Genomic DNA, 12,980 nt, shown 5'->3' with positions numbered 1-12,980 from the left:
CAAAGTCCCACTTAACCTAGAGGGTATGCACTTCTCCACAACCCCTTCAGCATGAATTGTTGGTAGTCTTGTTGCTGATGGTTCTTCTGACTGGTGTGAGCCGATACCTCTGTGGTTGGATTTGCATGCGTCTCATAAAGCCTTGAAATTGAGCTTTCAGGGATGCCCTTTTTTTCTTCAAACTGTGTGTGTAGCTTACCTCATCACATTCTTTTCTTGAACTATGTGCCGCCTTTTGAAATATTTTGGCCACTACCTCCCTCAAGACATTTTGAGGGCAGGTTTCATTGACAGCCCTCCAGGACTTGTGCACACGAAGTGACCATTCGCACGGGTTTTCAAGCTGCCGTTGCACGTAACGGCCACAGGGCTGCAGCATTTCTGCGTTTCCCACTCTGGTAACTAGTGAAACAGGCCTTCCTGCCAGTGGTGTTCCTTGGTTATCAATGACGGTGGGATGTGTCTGGAGAAACCCCCCAAAGCTGATGTCTCCTTACTTATATCTGTTTTTAAAATGGAATTTCTACTTTTCACTGGAGTACTCTTCCATTGTGTCCATGGACCACTGCTCCTTTCTGCATTCCTCTGTGGCTGGGCATTTTCATTGCTTCCAAGTGTTGGCTATGGTAAACATTGCTGGATTGCAGGATTGCCAGCCCGTGTCTTTTTGATTCTCATCCTCTCAGGTGATAGACCCAGCAGTGGCTATGCTTGATTGAACGGTCGCTCAATGTTGACCCTTTCCAGGCAACTCCACTGTGTTTTCCTTAGGGGCTCTTACCACGTCCCACTTAGAACCGAGGGTACGCATTTCTTCACCACCCCGTCAGCATTTCTTGTTTGCAGAAGTTTTGCTGCTGGCCATGCTGAGTCGTGTGACATGATAGGTTTTTTTAACGTGTATTTTCGTGTCTAATAATTCCTAAGGTTCAGCATTTTTCCACGCCTTTTTCTATTCTGATAAACAAAAACAGAAAAAAAAAACCCCGTGAGTACAATAAACCTCTCGAAATTGTCTTCTTGGAAGGTTGCCCTCTTTGGACTTTTTTGGTCGATTTTCGACCCCAGGATTTTGTTTTGGAGGGCAGGTGTCATTTACAAGCCTGCAATGGGTGTGAATATTGAGTGACCATTAGCACTGACTTTAAAGCTGCTGCTGTGGGAAACGGCCACAAGGCGTCAGCATTGCTACATTCCCACATCTGGTTACTAGGGCAGCAGAGCCTTCTGGAAGTCCTGTTCCCAGGTTGTCAATTAGAATGGAATGTGCCAGGAAAAAACCCCAGAAGTGTATGTCACATTACTTCTTGTTCGCTCTTTTAATTTGTTTAAATCGGGGTAATGATTAGAATACTGTTGGTCCTATATGTACAGAATCTGGTTCATTTGTACGTTTTATATATATATATATTCTTGTACAGATCCTCTTCACATGTAAATTATTGCAGAGTGTTCTGGTGACCTCCCTTGCTATATGGTCGGTCTGTTTGATATATATATTTAATACGTATTTGTACACATATGGTGACACTAATCTTAATTTATCCATTCCCCCCACCTTTCATTTTACATCAGCTTAGTTTGTTTTCTAAGTCTCTGAGTGTCTTTCTTTGTGGAAATATGTTCATTTGTGTCAGCTGTTAGATAACGCCTATAGGTGATGTCATACGGTATGCCTTTTGCTTTCCGACTTAACTCATGTTCTGTGATGATCTCTAGGCTCATCTCGGGTGCCTCAAAGAGCAGTGTTTCCTTGTTTTCCATGGCTAATAGTCCACTGTGTCCACGGACCAGCTCTTCTTATCCATTCTTCTGTTGATGGACATTTGGGTTGCTTCGGTGTCTTGGCTACTGTGAAAACTCGTGGAGTGCAGCTCTTGCAGCCTGTCTTCTCAGGTGAGAGGCTCGGCTGTGGGTGTTCTGGATGGAAGGGTGGCTCAATTTTTAATTGAAAACGCAGCTCCTTTCTGTTCTCATTATTGGCTGTTACAACTAGACATGTCCTCCACAGACAGAGGGAACAGAGTTCTCTAAAACCCCTTCAGCATTTATTGTTTGTAGTCTTTTGGCTGACAGTAGTTAACTTGGGTGAGCTGAAAGCTTTTTGTAGGTTAGAGGAGTCTGATGATTCCTGATGTTGAGCTTTTCTCCATTTTCCTTTTTTTGATAAAGAGTGAGTAAAACTTACCTCTATCATACTATCTCTTTGACACATTTGCCTGCTTTGAATTTTTTTGGCCACGGCCGAGCTCAGGACATTTTTTTTTTTTGAGGGCAGGTGTCTTTTAGAGGCCTGAGTCCTTATGAATGTTAAGTGACCCATAGCTATGCGTTTGAAGCCGCTCTTGCGGGAAACGGCCACAAGGCGGCAGCATTTCTCCATTTCCAACTCTGGGTTTTCCTGCAACAGAGGCTTCCTGGAAATTGTGTTAGTAGGCTGCAAATGAGAGTGCAGTGTGTCAGGGCAAACCCCCAAGAGCTTATATCTCCTTACTTCTTGTGTGTTTTTTAAAATTTAATTGTTATCTAGTATCACAGCCAATTGGATAAAAATGTGGTGTGTGTTCTAGGTGTACTGCATCTGGTTCATCATATGTATGTATCAATCTATTCATCTTTGGATCCTTTCCCGTGTAGGTTATTACAGAGTGTTGAGTCGACCTCTCCTGGTATTCCTTAGGTATTTTGTGATTATATATTTCATATGTATCAGTACATGTCTGTAAACCCCCATATCCAAATTCATACATTCCTTACACCTTTCCACTTGGTTAAGCATAGTAGGTTTTCTGCATCTATGCACGGCCTTCTCTTGGAAATGACTTCATGGGTATCAATGTTGAAGTAACAGCTATAAGTGATGTCATAGGATATTTCTATTTCGGTTTCTTTCGTACTTCCTTTTGGGTGGGTATCTCTAGATCCTTCTACGGTGGTGCCAGCGGCACTGTTGCATGCTCTTCCGTGGCTCATGTTCCATTGTGCACATGGGCCCCCTTCTTCTTGGTGCATTGTTCTGTTGATGGACATTTGGGTTTCTTCCAAGTCTTGGCGATGGTACATGTTGCTGCAGTGCAGGACGGCCAGCTGTGTCTTTTTGATTTTGGCCTACTCGGGAGATAGGCCCATCAGTTAGCTCAATTTTTACCTTTCAACGCACCTCCACGGTGTTCTCACTACTAGCTGTTCCCAGGTTACGTCCCAGCGGCAGCTAGAGGGCACAGAGTTCTCTAAAACACCTTGAGCATTTATTCTTTGTAGACTCTGTGGCTGATGATCATTCTGACGACGGTGGGTGAACGTTTTTGTCGACTGGATTTGCATGGCTTTATTAATTCCTGATGTTGAGCATTTTTCCATGCCCTTTTATTTATCACAAGAGAAAGAAAGAAAGAGATGACAAAATGTGCGCAAAATATGCCTCTTGAAATTGTCGTTTTGAAGTGTGCACATCTTTTGAGTTTTTTTCCTCGATTGACGACCCAAGAATCGTTTTTGAGGGCAGGTGTCATTTATAGGCCTGCAATGATTTTGAATATCAAGTGACCATTAGCACTGGGTTTAAAGCTGCTGTTTTGAGAAACGGCCACAAGGCGGCAGCAGGTCTCCTTTACCAAACCTGGTTACTCGGGCAACAGAGCCTCCGTGGAAGTCGTATTCTCGGTTGTCAATTAGAATGGACTGTGCCAGGAAAAAGCCCCTTAAGTTTGTGTCTCACGACTGACCTGTTCGTTTTTTAATTCAATGTTTATTTTTTCTCACAGCAAGTTTGATTACAATGTTTTGCTTGTTGTAGGTGTGAAAGATGTGGCTCTTTTACACATAAACACGTATCTAGTCTTCTTTGGATCCTTTTCCCATGTAGCTTATGACACAATGTTGAGTACTCTTCTCTTGGTATTCCGTAGGCCTTTGGTGATTTTGTATTTCACCTGTGTTTGTATCTCGCTCTTAAACCCAATTTCCTAATGTACACAATTCTCACACCTGTCCATGGGTGAACCATAAATCTGTTTATTGCATCTGTGATTGCCTTTCTCTGTGGAAATATCTTCAGTGATATCAATTTTCAGGGAACACCTATAAGTGATATCGTAGGCTATGTATCTTTCGCTCTGTGACTTACTGCAAGGTGCGTGATGAACTCTAGCCTCACCGATGGTGCTGTTGATGGCATTGTTTCCTTTTGTTCCTTGGCTAATATTCCATCTGCTCAGGTCCCTGTTCTTCTTTGTCCACTCATCTGTTGATGGACTTTCTGCTTGCTTCCATGTCCTGGCTATTGTAATACTCCTGCAATGCAGATTTGCCTGCCTGTGTCTTTCCACTTCTGTCTTCGTTCTTAGGTTATAGGCCCAGGAGTGGGCCTGCTGGATCATATCGTAACTCAGTGTTTACCTTGTAAAGGCACCTCCATTCTGTTCCCATTAGTGCCTCTTACCAGGTGAAGTCCTGTGGCGAGCATTGCCCTCTGAGGAAGGCGCCACTGAGACCCTCCTAAGCCTCAGGGCCCGACTGTACTCTCCTTGGTATGCATCCTGGACTTTATGGTATGAACATACAAAAGGAGATGGTCTTTGGCCAAATCGCTCCAGGGACCTGCTCAGTTACTGGGAGTCCCTGGTTGTTCCCTAAAGCTAGGAAAAGCAACCCTGGAGGGGAAATTGGTGCCTTTGAGGGAGAAGCCGAGCAGCCAACCAACCAGCTGATGCTGATAAGGTGTGACTAAGCCGAGAAGCCAACCAACCAGCTGATGCCGATAAGGCGTGACGAAGCAAATTCCCTGCTTTAGGGGTATATATACGGCTATGCTTTGTTATTAAACTTGCCTTGCAAGCGTCAGTTGCTTGTGCCCTTCTGATCCCATACCTTGGTGCGTTCAGTTCCCTACCCCCTCTCGTCGGTTGTTGCTACACTTTGAGGACCCGCCGCGGCTGGCGGCAAAGTCCCACTTAACCTAGAGGGTATGCACTTCTCCACAACCCCTTCAGCATGAATTGTTGGTAGTCTTGTTGCTGATGGTTCTTCTGACTGGTGTGAGCCGATACCTCTGTGGTTGGATTTGCATGCGTCTCATAAAGCCTTGAAATTGAGCTTTCAGGGATGCCCTTTTTTTCTTCAAACTGTGTGTGTAGCTTACCTCATCACATTCTTTTCTTGAACTATGTGCCGCCTTTTGAAATATTTTGGCCACTACCTCCCTCAAGACATTTTGAGGGCAGGTTTCATTGACAGCCCTCCAGGACTTGTGCACACGAAGTGACCATTCGCACGGGTTTTCAAGCTGCCGTTGCACGTAACGGCCACAGGGCTGCAGCATTTCTGCGTTTCCCACTCTGGTAACTAGTGAAACAGGCCTTCCTGCCAGTGGTGTTCCTTGGTTATCAATGACGGTGGGATGTGTCTGGAGAAACCCCCCAAAGCTGATGTCTCCTTACTTATATCTGTTTTTAAAATGGAATTTCTACTTTTCACTGGAGTACTCTTCCATTGTGTCCATGGACCACTGCTCCTTTCTGCATTCCTCTGTGGCTGGGCATTTTCATTGCTTCCAAGTGTTGGCTATGGTAAACATTGCTGGATTGCAGGATTGCCAGCCCGTGTCTTTTTGATTCTCATCCTCTCAGGTGATAGACCCAGCAGTGGCTATGCTTGATTGAACGGTCGCTCAATGTTGACCCTTTCCAGGCAACTCCACTGTGTTTTCCTTAGGGGCTCTTACCACGTCCCACTTAGAACCGAGGGTACGCATTTCTTCACCACCCCGTCAGCATTTCTTGTTTGCAGAAGTTTTGCTGCTGGCCATGCTGAGTCGTGTGACATGATAGGTTTTTTTAACGTGTATTTTCGTGTCTAATAATTCCTAAGGTTCAGCATTTTTCCACGCCTTTTTTTATTCTGTTAAACAAAAACAGAAAAAAAAAAAACCGTGAGTACAATAAACCTCTCGAAATTGTCTTCTTGGAAGGTTGCCCTCTTTGGACTTTTTTGGTCGATTTTCGACCCCAGGATTTTGTTTTGGAGGGCAGGTGTCATTTACAAGCCTGCAATGGGTGTGAATATTGAGTGACCATTAGCACTGACTTTAAAGCTGCTGCTGTGGGAAACGGCCACAAGGCGTCAGCATTGCTACATTCCCACATCTGGTTACTAGGGCAGCAGAGCCTTCTGGAAGTCCTGTTCCCAGGTTGTCAATTAGAATGGAATGTGCCAGGAAAAAACCCCAGAAGTGTATGTCACATTACTTCTTGTTCGCTCTTTTAATTTGTTTAAATCGGGGTAATGATTAGAATACTGTTGGTCCTATATGTACAGAATCTGGTTCATTTGTACGTTTTATATATATATATATTCTTGTACAGATCCTCTTCACATGTAAATTATTGCAGAGTGTTCTGGTGACCTCCCTTGCTATATGGTCGGTCTGTTTGATATATATATTTAATACGTATTTGTACACATATGGTGACACTAATCTTAATTTATCCATTCCCCCCACCTTTCATTTTACATCAGCTTAGTTTGTTTTCTAAGTCTCTGAGTGTCTTTCTTTGTGGAAATATGTTCATTTGTGTCAGCTGTTAGATAACGCCTATAGGTGATGTCATACGGTATGCCTTTTGCTTTCCGACTTAACTCATGTTCTGTGATGATCTCTAGGCTCATCTCGGGTGCCTCAAAGAGCAGTGTTTCCTTGTTTTCCATGGCTAATAGTCCACTGTGTCCACGGACCAGCTCTTCTTATCCATTCTTCTGTTGATGGACATTTGGGTTGCTTCGGTGTCTTGGCTACTGTGAAAACTCGTGGAGTGCAGCTCTTGCAGCCTGTCTTCTCAGGTGAGAGGCTCGGCTGTGGGTGTTCTGGATGGAAGGGTGGCTCAATTTTTAATTGAAAACGCAGCTCCTTTCTGTTCTCATTATTGGCTGTTACAACTAGACATGTCCTCCACAGACAGAGGGAACAGAGTTCTCTAAAACCCCTTCAGCATTTATTGTTTGTAGTCTTTTGGCTGACAGTAGTTAACTTGGGTGAGCTGAAAGCTTTTTGTAGGTTAGAGGAGTCTGATGATTCCTGATGTTGAGCTTTTCTCCATTTTCCTTTTTTTGATAAAGAGTGAGTAAAACTTACCTCTATCATACTATCTCTTTGACACATTTGCCTGCTTTGAATTTTTTTGGCCACGGCCGAGCTCAGGACATTTTTTTTTTTGAGGGCAGGTGTCTTTTAGAGGCCTGAGTCCTTATGAATGTTAAGTGACCCATAGCTATGCGTTTGAAGCCGCTCTTGCGGGAAACGGCCACAAGGCGGCAGCATTTCTCCATTTCCAACTCTGGGTTTTCCTGCAACAGAGGCTTCCTGGAAATTGTGTTAGTAGGCTGCAAATGAGAGTGCAGTGTGTCAGGGCAAACCCCCAAGAGCTTATATCTCCTTACTTCTTGTGTGTTTTTTAAAATTTAATTGTTATCTAGTATCACAGCCAATTGGATAAAAATGTGGTGTGTGTTCTAGGTGTACTGCATCTGGTTCATCATATGTATGTATCAATCTATTCATCTTTGGATCCTTTCCCGTGTAGGTTATTACAGAGTGTTGAGTCGACCTCTCCTGGTATTCCTTAGGTATTTTGTGATTATATATTTCATATGTATCAGTACATGTCTGTAAACCCCCATATCCAAATTCATACATTCCTTACACCTTTCCACTTGGTTAAGCATAGTAGGTTTTCTGCATCTATGCACGGCCTTCTCTTGGAAATGACTTCATGGGTATCAATGTTGAAGTAACAGCTATAAGTGATGTCATAGGGTATTTCTATTTCGGTTTCTTTCGTACTTCCTTTTGGGTGGGTATCTCTAGATCCTTCTACGGTGGTGCCAGCGGCACTGTTGCATGCTCTTCCGTGGCTCATGTTCCATTGTGCACATGGGCCCCCTTCTTCTTGGTGCATTGTTCTGTTGATGGACATTTGGGTTTCTTCCAAGTCTTGGCGATGGTACATGTTGCTGCAGTGCAGGACGGCCAGCCTGTGTCTTTTTGATTTTGGCCTACTCGGGAGATAGGCCCATCAGTTAGCTCAATTTTTACCTTTCAACGCACCTCCACGGTGTTCTCACTACTAGCTGTTCCCAGGTTACGTCCCAGCGGCAGCTAGAGGGCACAGAGTTCTCTAAAACACCTTGAGCATTTATTCTTTGTAGACTCTGTGGCTGATGATCATTCTGACGACGGTGGGTGAACGTTTTTGTCGACTGGATTTGCATGGCTTTATTAATTCCTGATGTTGAGCATTTTTCCATGCCCTTTTATTTATCACAAGAGAAAGAAAGAAAGAGATGACAAAATGTGCGCAAAATATGCCTCTTGAAATTGTCGTTTTGAAGTGTGCACGTCTTTTGAGTTTTTTTCCTCGATGTAGGACCCAAGAATCGTTTTTGAGGGCAGGTGTCATTTATAGGCCTGCAATGATTTTGAATATCAAGTGACCATTAGCACTGGGTTTAAAGCTGCTGTTTTGAGAAACGGCCACAAGGCGGCAGCAGGTCTCCTTTACCAAACCTGGTTACTCGGGCAACAGAGCCTCCGTGGAAGTCGTATTCTCGGTTGTCAATTAGAATGGACTGTGCCAGGAAAAAGCCCCTTAAGTTTGTGTCTCACGACTGACCTGTTCGTTTTTTAATTCAATGTTTATTTTTTCTCACAGCAAGTTTGATTACAATGTTTTGCTTGTTGTAGGTGTGAAAGATGTGGCTCTTTTACACATAAACACGTATCTAGTCTTCTTTGGATCCTTTTCCCATGTAGCTTATGACACAATGTTGAGTACTCTTCTCTTGGTATTCCGTAGGCCTTTGGTGATTTTGTATTTCACCTGTGTTTGTATCTCGCTCTTAAACCCAATTTCCTAATGTACACAATTCTCACACCTGTCCATGGGTGAACCATAAATCTGTTTATTGCATCTGTGATTGCCTTTCTCTGTGGAAATATCTTCAGTGATATCAATTTTCAGGGAACACCTATAAGTGATATCGTAGGCTATGTATCTTTCGCTCTGTGACTTACTGCAAGGTGCGTGATGAACTCTAGCCTCACCGATGGTGCTGTTGATGGCATTGTTTCCTTTTGTTCCTTGGCTAATATTCCATCTGCTCAGGTCCCTGTTCTTCTTTGTCCACTCATCTGTTGATGGACCTTCTGCTTGCTTCCATGTCCTGGCTATTGTAATACTCCTGCAATGCAGATTTGCCTGCCTGTGTCTTTCCACTTCTGTCTTCGTTCTTAGGTTATAGGCCCAGGAGTGGGCCTGCTGGATCATATCGTAACTCAGTGTTTACCTTGTAAAGGCACCTCCATTCTGTTCCCATTAGTGCCTCTTACCAGGTGAAGTCCTGTGGCGAGCATTGCCCTCTGAGGAAGGCGCCACTGAGACCCTCCTAAGCCTCAGGGCCCGACTGTACTCTCCTTGGTATGCATCCTGGACTTTATGGTATGAACATACAAAAGGAGATGGTCTTTGGCCAAACCGCTCCAGGGACCTGCTCAGTTACTGGGAGTCCCTGGTTGTTCCCTAAAGCTAGGAAAAGCAACCCTGGAGGGGAAATTGGTGCCTTTGAGGGAGAAGCCGAGCAGCCAACCAACCAGCTGATGCTGATAAGGTGTGACTAAGCCGAGAAGCCAACCAACCAGCTGATGCCGATAAGGCGTGACGAAGCAAATTCCCTGCTTTAGGGGTATATATACGGCTATGCTTTGTTATTAAACTTGCCTTGCAAGCGTCAGTTGCTTGTGCCCTTCTGATCCCATACCTTGGTGCGTTCAGTTCCCTACCCCCTCTCGTCGGTTGTTGCTACACTTTGAGGACCCGCCGCGGCTGGCGGCAAAGTCCCACTTAACCTAGAGGGTATGCACTTCTCCACAACCCCTTCAGCATGAATTGTTGGTAGTCTTGTTGCTGATGGTTCTTCTGACTGGTGTGAGCCGATACCTCTGTGGTTGGATTTGCATGCGTCTCATAAAGCCTTGAAATTGAGCTTTCAGGGATGCCCTTTTTTTCTTCAAACTGTGTGTGTAGCTTACCTCATCACATTCTTTTCTTGAACTATGTGCCGCCTTTTGAAATATTTTGGCCACTACCTCCCTCAAGACATTTTGAGGGCAGGTTTCATTGACAGCCCTCCAGGACTTGTGCACACGAAGTGACCATTCGCACGGGTTTTCAAGCTGCCGTTGCACGTAACGGCCACAGGGCTGCAGCATTTCTGCGTTTCCCACTCTGGTAACTAGTGAAACAGGCCTTCCTGCCAGTGGTGTTCCTTGGTTATCAATGACGGTGGGATGTGTCTGGAGAAACCCCCCAAAGCTGATGTCTCCTTACTTATATCTGTTTTTAAAATGGAATTTCTACTTTTCACTGGAGTACTCTTCCATTGTGTCCATGGACCACTGCTCCTTTCTGCATTCCTCTGTGGCTGGGCATTTTCATTGCTTCCAAGTGTTGGCTATGGTAAACATTGCTGGATTGCAGGATTGCCAGCCCGTGTCTTTTTGATTCTCATCCTCTCAGGTGATAGACCCAGCAGTGGCTATGCTTGATTGAACGGTCGCTCAATGTTGACCCTTTCCAGGCAACTCCACTGTGTTTTCCTTAGGGGCTCTTACCACGTCCCACTTAGAACCGAGGGTACGCATTTCTTCACCACCCCGTCAGCATTTCTTGTTTGCAGAAGTTTTGCTGCTGGCCATGCTGAGTCGTGTGACATGATAGGTTTTTTTAACGTGTATTTTCGTGTCTAATAATTCCTAAGGTTCAGCATTTTTCCACGCCTTTTTTTATTCTGTTAAACAAAAACAGAAAAAAAAAAAACCGTGAGTACAATAAACCTCTCGAAATTGTCTTCTTGGAAGGTTGCCCTCTTTGGACTTTTTTGGTCGATTTTCGACCCCAGGATTTTGTTTTGGAGGGCAGGTGTCATTTACAAGCCTGCAATGGGTGTGAATATTGAGTGACCATTAGCACTGACTTTAAAGCTGCTGCTGTGGGAAACGGCCACAAGGCGTCAGCATTGCTACATTCCCACATCTGGTTACTAGGGCAGCAGAGCCTTCTGGAAGTCCTGTTCCCAGGTTGTCAATTAGAATGGAATGTGCCAGGAAAAAACCCCAGAAGTGTATGTCACATTACTTCTTGTTCGCTCTTTTAATTTGTTTAAATCGGGGTAATGATTAGAATACTGTTGGTCCTATATGTACAGAATCTGGTTCATTTGTACGTTTTATATATATATATATTCTTGTACAGATCCTCTTCACATGTAAATTATTGCAGAGTGTTCTGGTGACCTCCCTTGCTATATGGTCGGTCTGTTTGATATATATATTTAATACGTATTTGTACACATATGGTGACACTAATCTTAATTTATCCATTCCCCCCACCTTTCATTTTACATCAGCTTAGTTTGTTTTCTAAGTCTCTGAGTGTCTTTCTTTGTGGAAATATGTTCATTTGTGTCAGCTGTTAGATAACGCCTATAGGTGATGTCATACGGTATGCCTTTTGCTTTCCGACTTAACTCATGTTCTGTGATGATCTCTAGGCTCATCTCGGGTGCCTCAAAGAGCAGTGTTTCCTTGTTTTCCATGGCTAATAGTCCACTGTGTCCACGGACCAGCTCTTCTTATCCATTCTTCTGTTGATGGACATTTGGGTTGCTTCGGTGTCTTGGCTACTGTGAAAACTCGTGGAGTGCAGCTCTTGCAGCCTGTCTTCTCAGGTGAGAGGCTCGGCTGTGGGTGTTCTGGATGGAAGGGTGGCTCAATTTTTAATTGAAAACGCAGCTCCTTTCTGTTCTCATTATTGGCTGTTACAACTAGACATGTCCTCCACAGACAGAGGGAACAGAGTTCTCTAAAACCCCTTCAGCATTTATTGTTTGTAGTCTTTTGGCTGACAGTAGTTAACTTGGGTGAGCTGAAAGCTTTTTGTAGGTTAGAGGAGTCTGATGATTCCTGATGTTGAGCTTTTCTCCATTTTCCTTTTTTTGATAAAGAGTGAGTAAAACTTACCTCTATCATACTATCTCTTTGACACATTTGCCTGCTTTGAATTTTTTTGGCCACGGCCGAGCTCAGGACATTTTTTTTTTTGAGGGCAGGTGTCTTTTAGAGGCCTGAGTCCTTATGAATGTTAAGTGACCCATAGCTATGCGTTTGAAGCCGCTCTTGCGGGAAACGGCCACAAGGCGGCAGCATTTCTCCATTTCCAACTCTGGGTTTTCCTGCAACAGAGGCTTCCTGGAAATTGTGTTAGTAGGCTGCAAATGAGAGTGCAGTGTGTCAGGGCAAACCCCCAAGAGCTTATATCTCCTTACTTCTTGTGTGTTTTTTAAAATTTAATTGTTATCTAGTATCACAGCCAATTGGATAAAAATGTGGTGTGTGTTCTAGGTGTACTGCATCTGGTTCATCATATGTATGTATCAATCTATTCATCTTTGGATCCTTTCCCGTGTAGGTTATTACAGAGTGTTGAGTCGACCTCTCCTGGTATTCCTTAGGTATTTTGTGATTATATATTTCATATGTATCAGTACATGTCTGTAAACCCCCATATCCAAATTCATACATTCCTTACACCTTTCCACTTGGTTAAGCATAGTAGGTTTTCTGCATCTATGCACGGCCTTCTCTTGGAAATGACTTCATGGGTATCAATGTTGAAGTAACAGCTATAAGTGATGTCATAGGATATTTCTATTTCGGTTTCTTTCGTACTTCCTTTTGGGTGGGTATCTCTAGATCCTTCTACGGTGGTGCCAGCGGCACTGTTGCATGCTTTTCCGTGGCTCATGTTCCATTGTGCACATGGGCCCCCTTCTTCTTGGTGCATTGTTCTGTTGATGGACATTTGGGTTTCTTCCAAGTCTTGGCGATGGTACATGTTGCTGCAGTGCAGGACGGCCAGCCTGTGTCTTTT

Source organism: Kogia breviceps, chromosome 4 (genome assembly GCF_026419965.1).
Source record: "Kogia breviceps isolate mKogBre1 chromosome 4, mKogBre1 haplotype 1, whole genome shotgun sequence".
NCBI lineage: Eukaryota > Metazoa > Chordata > Mammalia > Artiodactyla > Physeteridae > Kogia > Kogia breviceps.
This window is presented reverse-complemented; position numbering follows the sequence as displayed.